We start from the raw sequence: 8,993 nt of genomic DNA, 5'->3' as shown, positions 1-8,993 counted from the left end.
TTCCATACTTACTGTATTTTCCGAACTATAAATCGCACTTTTACCTGCCGTTTTCCAGATCACAAAGATGGCCAGTCAGCACCTGTTCGTGGATGTTTCGACGTGGAAAGCTGGTTCGCGAATCATTTGAGTCAGTTCGGGGATCGCAAATCATTTGAATCAGTTCGGGAGTTCGGAGCGGGTTCGCGAATCATTTGTTTGTGGATGTTTCGACGTGGAAAGCAGTTTGGAATGGAAATATTTATATTTTATTTGTTAAAAACATAATTTTCGTACCTTAAAATCAGTAAATGTTATGAAATTAGAGAACTAAGCCAATAGAGTTCAGAGTGTGATTCATTTGAGTCAGTTAGGGAGTTCAAAGTGGGTTTGCAAATCATTTGTGTCATTTTGGGAGTTCGGACAAGGTTCGGGAATCATTTGAGTCTGTTCGGGAGTTCGTAGCGGGTTCGCGAATCATTGGAGTCAGTTTGGGAGTTCGATATGGGATCATGAATCATTTGAGTCAGTTTGGGGGTTCGGAGTGGGATTGCGAATAATTTGAATCAGTTCGGGAGTTCGTAGCGGGTTCGCAAATCATTTGAGTCATTTTAGGAGTTCGGAGAAGGTTCGCAAATCATTTGAGTCTGTTCGGGAGTTCGTAGCGGGTTCGCGAATCATTGGAGTCAGTATGGGAGTTCGGAGCAGGATCGCAAATCATTTGAGTCAGTTTGGGGATCGCAAATCTTATGAATCAGTTGTCATCATTTGTGAATCATTTGAGTCAGTTTGGGGTTCGCGAATCATTTGAGTCAGTTTGGGAGTTAAAAGTGGGTTCGCGAATCATTTGATCGGGGCTTCGGAACGAGTTCGCAAAACATTTGATTCAGATCGGGACTCCGAAGCGCGTTTCGCGAATCATTTGAGATCAGGTCTTTCGAGCAGATTTGCAAAGAATTTGATTCTACCATGTAGGCTAGTACTAGATCAAGTTTTAATAAAGAGAAAAGAGGTTTAGAGACAAATTTTTGTTAATAGCCTGTTAGTAATCCCACAGTCCATAATCCCTGTTAGTTTTATCCAAAGCGACTTACAAATGAGGATAAAAAACAACACAACGAAAAACAACAAAAAGGGCAACCAAAAGTTTATAAGTGAGTATAAACAAGATGCATGCAATATGAAGGCAGATATTGTCTGATATGTTAAGAAATAATATAAAACAAAAAGTCCAGATGATTCAAGCTGTTCGTGACTGTGAGTGTAACAGCAGCAGCAGAGATTATTAACCGTAAATGAAAACATTTAAAACTCTGATTCCTCAATTAGAAAATAAATAAATAAAAATGTAGCAAAACATTACATTCAGATGATATGTAGAACTCTCTGTGATTATCAGTGTCAGACAGGCGTACTACTCTGGCTGTGACATCATCATCCTGGGGAGGGACTTTGAGAGGATTCAGATCATCCCAGGAGCCAAACACGGGAACATCTAGGTGGACACACACACACACACACACACACACACACACACGGTTCTGGTGTCCAAACAACATCAAGGTCTTTATAAACTGTTACAGCACTTTCTCAGAGTGACAAATGGCATAGCTTTTAGCCTCATGGTTGCAGTTTGAGGTTTAGGAATTAGTTTTATTAATTTTTTTTTAGCCTTTATGTTATGTCAGTTTTAATAATTTTAGCATTTCAACTTTTTTTGTAAAAAGTTACTACTTTATAAATTAAATGAAAACAGTACTAAAATTAGTGCTTTTTACTTTACAAATCATTGCAAAGCAACTTCACAGAAAATAAGTTTCTCCCATATTTAGTAGTAGCTTACACGACTTATCTATATCATTTTACTTTAGCTTTATTTCAATTACAGAAAACTGTTTTTAGTTGTTTCAGTCTTAGTTAACAACAATGACACATAGTTGGTTGCTTTGGGAATAAATGTTAAACTGTGTGAGCTTATTTTATATATTTATTTCTTTAAATAAAATGTAAAAAATTATATATTTTTTGTACGAGTTTCTGTCTTCTGCTGAATGCTAAAAAGATGATGCTTTAAAAGACCAAACGGTTGACGGTACCCATTCACTTCCATAGTATTTCTTCCTGTAGCATAGAAGTCAATGGGTGCCGTCAACTGTTCACTCTCAAAAAACATCTTCTTTAGTGTTCAGCAGAAAAAAAAAAACACTTTCAGGCTGAGGAAGAGTAAACGATAGCAGGATATGATTGTTTGATTCCTCTCACACAGACAATATACAGTTGTGTTCCAAATTATTCAACCCCCTTGACTTGCAAGACAATTTGCAGTGGAGGATAACATTTTATGAAATCAATTTAACAAAATCACCCATGTGGGTGTTTTGAAACTGCTGGGTGTTTCTGAATCATGCAATCTAAATGATCCCCCTTACCCAACCCCACCCCTAAACCTAACGTCACTATTACATCAACTAATCAGGTATCATGGTGTAAAAACACCTTGATCTCATAACTCCCATTACTTTTTTTTTTTTTTGAGATAACAAAAGAGGGGAAAACAGAGACATGTGAATCTGTAAAGCAATAAGATGCATACTGTATAACATATCAATCATGTTTCTAATACATTAAGTATCCTTTTCAGCAGTTTAAATGTCTTTAGAGCTTTTCGATTATTCTGTATTGAAGTTAGAGAGTCATAAAAAATCTTCAGAAATCTACCATTTGGTACAGTCGATATACATTTTGCTTTATGTATGATATTTTCCTAACAGAGTAAGAAGTTTAATAATAGTATCCATTTCCAACAAAAAAAAAGTGAAGTGAAGTGACATTCAGCCAAGTATGGTGACCCAATGCTCTGCATTTAACCCACCCGAAGTGCACACACACAGAGCAGTGAACACACACCCGGAGCAGTGGGCAGCCATTTATGCTGCGGCGCCCGGGGAGCAGTTGGGGGTTCAATGCCTTGCTCAAGGGCACCTAAGTCGTGGTATTGAAGGTGGAGAGAGAATTGTACATGCACTCCCACCCACAATTCCTGCCGGCCCGGGACTCGAACTCAGAACCTTTCGATTGGGAGTCGGACTCTCTAACCATTAGGCCACGACTTCCCCTGGATTAAACCAGTATCACAATCCATAAACAAGACCATTACATCGGTTATTGTGACAAACTTATAAAATAACTCAAAAAGAAACCAAGAAACTTGGGACCAAAATAATTTAGTATAATTACAACTGAAAAATTAGTGTACAATTGTTTCATTTTCTTCTTTACAGAAACTACATAATGGCAAAAACCCTTCTTTAAACTTACCAATAAAATCATTACATGGATAGTATCTGTTTATTATTTTAAAGTGAGTTTCTTTAACTTTATTAGGAATTACATATTTATTTATATCTGACCACAAATTCTTAAAACCACAAATTACTTTCCTGCAGAGACCTATACTTGGTCGACTTCTGGCGACAGCGGAAGTTCGTCACTACGTTTGTGCACGGCCACGGAGCCTATTAACATAAAGCAAACAACAATACATGTATTATTTTGTGTTAAGCATAACACTTTAATAAAAACAACTCATTAATTTGGAAAGTTACTATCACATGTATGCAATAATATACCAGTTACCTAGAACATCAATTCAAAGTTAAATAACCTACAAACCATTATAAAATAATTTGAATTCTGCTTGTTCAACAGATTTGTTCAACTGCTCGTATTTCCTACATTGTTGTGGATTTTATTGATAACTTTAAATGTCTTTGTTAATTTTGTGTGACTTAAGCCAGAAAGAGAGCAGTATAAAAGGGTGATGGCAAAAGTATAAAAACACCGCTTCACTAACCTGCTCGACTGTTAGCATAACTGCTACCATGTGCTACATTAAATGTATGACGTTACATCTAACAATACAAATAAAACATACTATATTTGATTAATGTCTATATAGTTACCGATAAGCTTTTAATATAAGTTATTGTTTTAGTTAACACACTCACCTGGGACTGGACCATCTGGACATTTACTGCTCTGCACCACAAACAGCCCGTTATGACGCGTGATTTAACGTCTCCGCAACTTTTCCACGCAAACCTGGAAGGCACAGCCCACGGTGCGAGATCGACCGTACTCCGGTTGGACACGGACCTCATCCTCCGTGAAGGGCTTAGCACACACTAAAGTACCTTTCCTCAGAGTAATTGTCGTCTCCTCCTCTCACCATATAGCCCAATTCAACGCTTATTTTTATTTTCGTAGGTGGGAAAACTATGAAATGATAAATACGTTTTTTTTTTTTTTTTAAATTAGAACACAAAGGCACACTATACACATCTGAATACTTTTGGTCTCCGCTATTTTTCGGCAAGCGAATGAACGCTGTAGCGCTTTCACTGGAAAATAACTTGAGATCTGGGATTTGGAGCGAGTTCGCAAAACATTTGATTCATATCGCGACTCCGAAGATCGTTTCGCGAATCTTATGATCGGGCCTTCGGAGTTCGCAAAACATTTGATTCAGATCCGGACTCCGAAGCGCGTTTCGCGAATAATTTGATCGGTGCTTCGGAGCGAGTCGGCAAAACATTTGATTCAGATCGGGACTCCGAAGCGCATTTCGCGAATAATTTGATCGGTGCTTCGGAGCGAGTCGGCAAAACATTTGATTCAGATCGGGACTCCGAAGCGCATTTAGCGAATCATTTGATCGGGGCTTCGGAGCGAGTCGGCAAAACATTTGATTCAGATCGGGACTCCGAAGCGCATTTCGCGAATCATTTGATCGGGGCTTCGAAGCGAGTCGGCAAAACATTTGATTCAGATCGGGACTCCGAAGCGCATTTAGCGAATCATTTGATCGGGGCTTCGGAGCGAGTCGGCAAAACATTTGATTCAGATCGGGACTCCGAAGCGCGTTTCGCGAATAATTTGATCGGGGCTTCGGAGCGAGTCGGCAAAACATTTGATTCAGATCGGGACTCCGAAGCGCATTTAGCGAATAATTTGATCGGTGCTTCGGAGCGAGTCGGCAAAACATTTGATTCAGATCGGGACTCCGAAGCGCATTTCGCGAATCATTTGAGATCTGGTCTTTCCAGCGGATTTGCAAAACATTTGATTCTATCATGTACTTGTCCAGATCAACTTTTAATAAAGAGAAAAGAGTTTTAGAGACAGATTTTTGTCAATAGCCTGTTAGTAATCCCACAGTCCATAGCATCAGTAACTGTATAATTTAGTAAGGGAAAATTAAAACAAAATAGGATGAGTTTCAATTTTTATTTTATTTTTGTAGAAATGGTCATCTTAACCTCTGTGCAGTGTTCAGGTTATTTCAGAACCCCAAATTAAATTCTAATACTAATACTGCATCATACAGGTGTTTATTTGAGTTGAATATTTCGATAATCATGTAAGGAAACGAAGCCATAATTTGATAAGTTTACATTTACATTTATTCATTCAGCAGACGCTTTTATCCAAAGCGACTTACAAATGAGGATAAAAAACAACACAACGAAAAACAACAAAAAGGGCAACCAAAAGTTTTTAAGTGAGTATAAACAAGATGCATGCAATATGAAGGCAGATATTGTCTGATATGTTAAGAAATAATATAAAACAAAAAGTCCAGATGATTCAAGCTGTTCGTGACTGTGAGTGTAACAGCAGCAGCAGAGATTATTAACCGTAAATGAAAACATTTAAAACTCTGATTCCTCAATTAGAAAATAAATAAATAAAAATGTAGCAAAACATTACATTCAGATGATATGTAGAACTCTCTGTGATTATCAGTGTCAGACAGGCGTACTACTCTGGCTGTGACATCATCATCCTGGGGAGGGACTTTGAGAGGATTCAGATCATCCCAGGAGCCAAACACGGGAACATCTAGGTGGACACACACACACACACACACACACACACACACACACGGTTCTGGTGTCCAAACAACATCAAGGTCTTTATAAACTGTTACAGCACTTTCTCAGAGTGACAAATGGCATAGCTTTTAGCCTCATGGTTGCAGTTTGAGGTTTAGGAATTAGTTTTATTAATCTTTTTTTAGCCTTTATGTTATGTCAGTTTTAATAATTTTAGCATTTCAACTTTTTTTGTAAAAAGTTACTACTTTATAAATTAAATGAAAACAGTACTAAAATTAGTGCTTTTTACTTTACAAATCATTGCAAAGCAACTTTACAGAAAATAAGTTTCTCCCATATTTAGTAGTAGCTTACACGACTTATCTATATCATTTTACTTTAGCTTTATTTCAATTACAGAAAACTGTTTTTAGTTGTTTCAGTCTTAGTTAACAACAATGACACATAGTTGGTTGCTTTGGGAATAAATGTTAAACTGTGTGAGCTTATTTTATATATTTATTTCTTTAAATAAAATGTAAAAAATTATATATTTTTTGTACGAGTTTCTGTCTTCTGCTGAATGCTAAAAAGATGATGCTTTAAAAGACCAAACGGTTGACGGTACCCATTCACTTCCATAGTATTTCTTCCTGTAGCATAGAAGTCAATGGGTGCCGTCAACTGTTCACTCTCAAAAACATCTTCTTTAGTGTTCAGCAGAAAAAAAAAACACTTTCAGGCTGAGGAAGAGTAAACGATAGCAGGATATGATTGTTTGATTCCTCTCACACAGACAATATACAGTTGTGTTCCAAATTATTCAACCCCCTTGACTTGCAAGACAATTTGCAGTGGAGGATAACATTTTATGAAATCAATTTAACAAAATCACCCATGTGGGTGTTTTGAAACTGCTGGGTGTTTCTGAATCATGCAATCTAAATGATCCCCCTTACCCAACCCCACCCCTAAACCTAACGTCACTATTACATCAACTAATCAGTTATCATGGTGTAAAAACACCTTGATCTCATAACTCCCATTACTTTTTTTTTTTTTGAGATAACAAAAGAGGGGAAAACAGAGACATGTGAATCTGTAAAGCAATAAGATGCATACTGTATAACATATCAATCATGTTTCTAATACATTAAGTATCCTTTTCAGCAGTTTAAATGTCTTTAGAGCTTTTCGATTATTCTGTATTGAAGTTAGAGAGTCATAAAAAATCTTCAGAAATCTACCATTTGGTACAGTCGATATACATTTTGCTTTATGTATGATATTTTCCTAACAGAGTAAGAAGTTTAATAATAGTATCCATTTCCAACAAAAAAAAAAGTGAAGTGAAGTGACATTCAGCCAAGTATGGTGACCCAATGCTCTGCATTTAACCCACCCGAAGTGCACACACACAGAGCAGTGAACACACACCCGGAGCAGTGGGCAGCCATTTATGCTGCGGCGCCCGGGGAGCAGTTGGGGGTTTAATGCCTTGCTCAAGGGCACCTAAGTCGTGGTATTGAAGGTGGAGAGAGAATTGTACATGCACTCCCACCCACAATTCCTGCCGGCCCGGGACTCGAACTCAGAACCTTTCGATTGGGAGTCGGACTCTCTAACCATTAGGCCACGACTTCCCCTGGATTAAACCAGTATCACAATCCATAAACAAGACCATTACATCGGTTATTGTGACAAACTTATAAAATAACTCAAAAAGAAACCAAGAAACTTGGGACCAAAATAATTTAGTATAATTACAACTGAAAAATAAGTGTACAATTGTTTCATTTTCTTCTTTACAGAAACTACATAATGGCAAAAACCCTTCTTTAAACTTACCAATAAAATCATTACATGGATAGTATCTGTTTATTATTTTAAAGTGAGTTTCTTTAACTTTATTAGGAATTACATATTTATTTATATCTGACCACAAATTCTTAAAACCACCCATTACTTTCCTGCAGAGACCTATACTTGGTCGACTTCTGGCGACAGCGGAAGTTCGTCACTACGTTTGTGCACGGCCACGGAGCCTATTAACATAAAGCAAACAACAATACATGTATTATTTTGTGTTAAGCATAACACTTTAATAAAAACAACTCATTAATTTGGAAAGTTACTATCACATGTATGCAATAATCACATGTGGCAGTTTTCCACAAGTTCATCAAACAACCGCAGTAAGAATATTTCATCAAGCACGGTGAGTAATGGCTTCTCCTACAATTGTTATTTGCACCTCTTGCCACATGTACAGTTTATCTATCTCTGTCGCTGATGAGGGATTCACATGTGATAAATGCAGGGAAACAGTTAGGCTGACAGAGAAGATTTCAGAATTAGAGACACGCATCCAAACTTTAATTGAGGACAGTAAGAATGTTAGGGCTCTAGATATGGCTTTGGATGCATCTAGCTCAGGGATTCCTGTACATTGTCCGGTTCCAGCAGAGCCCCTGCAGCAGGGCAACTGGGGTGACGGTGAGGCAGCGTAGTCGTGGGTCAAAACACCGCTCTTCTGTTCCGATCAAAACATTAAACAGGTTCTCCCCACTCAGTGATGCACCCACTGAGAAACCTGATGAAAGTGCTCTAGTTATTGGTGATTCTATTGTACGGAACGTGAATATAGAGACACCAGCCACCATAGTCAAATGTTTACCGGGAGCCAGAGCGCCTGACATCTTGGCAAATTTAAAAGTGCTGGCTAATGCTAAACGTAAATACAGTAAGATTGTTATTCATGCCGGCGCTAATGATGTTCGACTTCGCCAGTCGGAGATCACTAAAAATAACTTTAAAGAGGTGTGTGAACTTGCAAGCACGATGTCAGACACTGTAATATGCTCTGGTCCCCTGCCTGCTTACCGTGGTGACGAGATGCATAGCAGATTGTCATCACTCAATGGTTGGATGTCTAAGTGGTGCCCACAGAATAACATAGGTTTCATAGACAATTGGACGAGCTTTTGGGGCAGACCTGACCTGTTTAAAAGAGATGGTCTTCATCCCTCCTGGGGTGGCGCCACTCTTCTGTCTAGAAATATGGCAAATAGTCTTAGTGTTTATACTTGACTAACTGGGGCCCAGGTCAGGAAGCAGACAGACTGGCTAAACCGCCGT

The sequence above is a fragment of the Carassius auratus genome, chromosome 33 (assembly GCF_003368295.1).
Source record: "Carassius auratus strain Wakin chromosome 33, ASM336829v1, whole genome shotgun sequence".
NCBI lineage: Eukaryota > Metazoa > Chordata > Actinopteri > Cypriniformes > Cyprinidae > Carassius > Carassius auratus.
Note: the sequence above shows the minus strand (reverse complement) of the source record.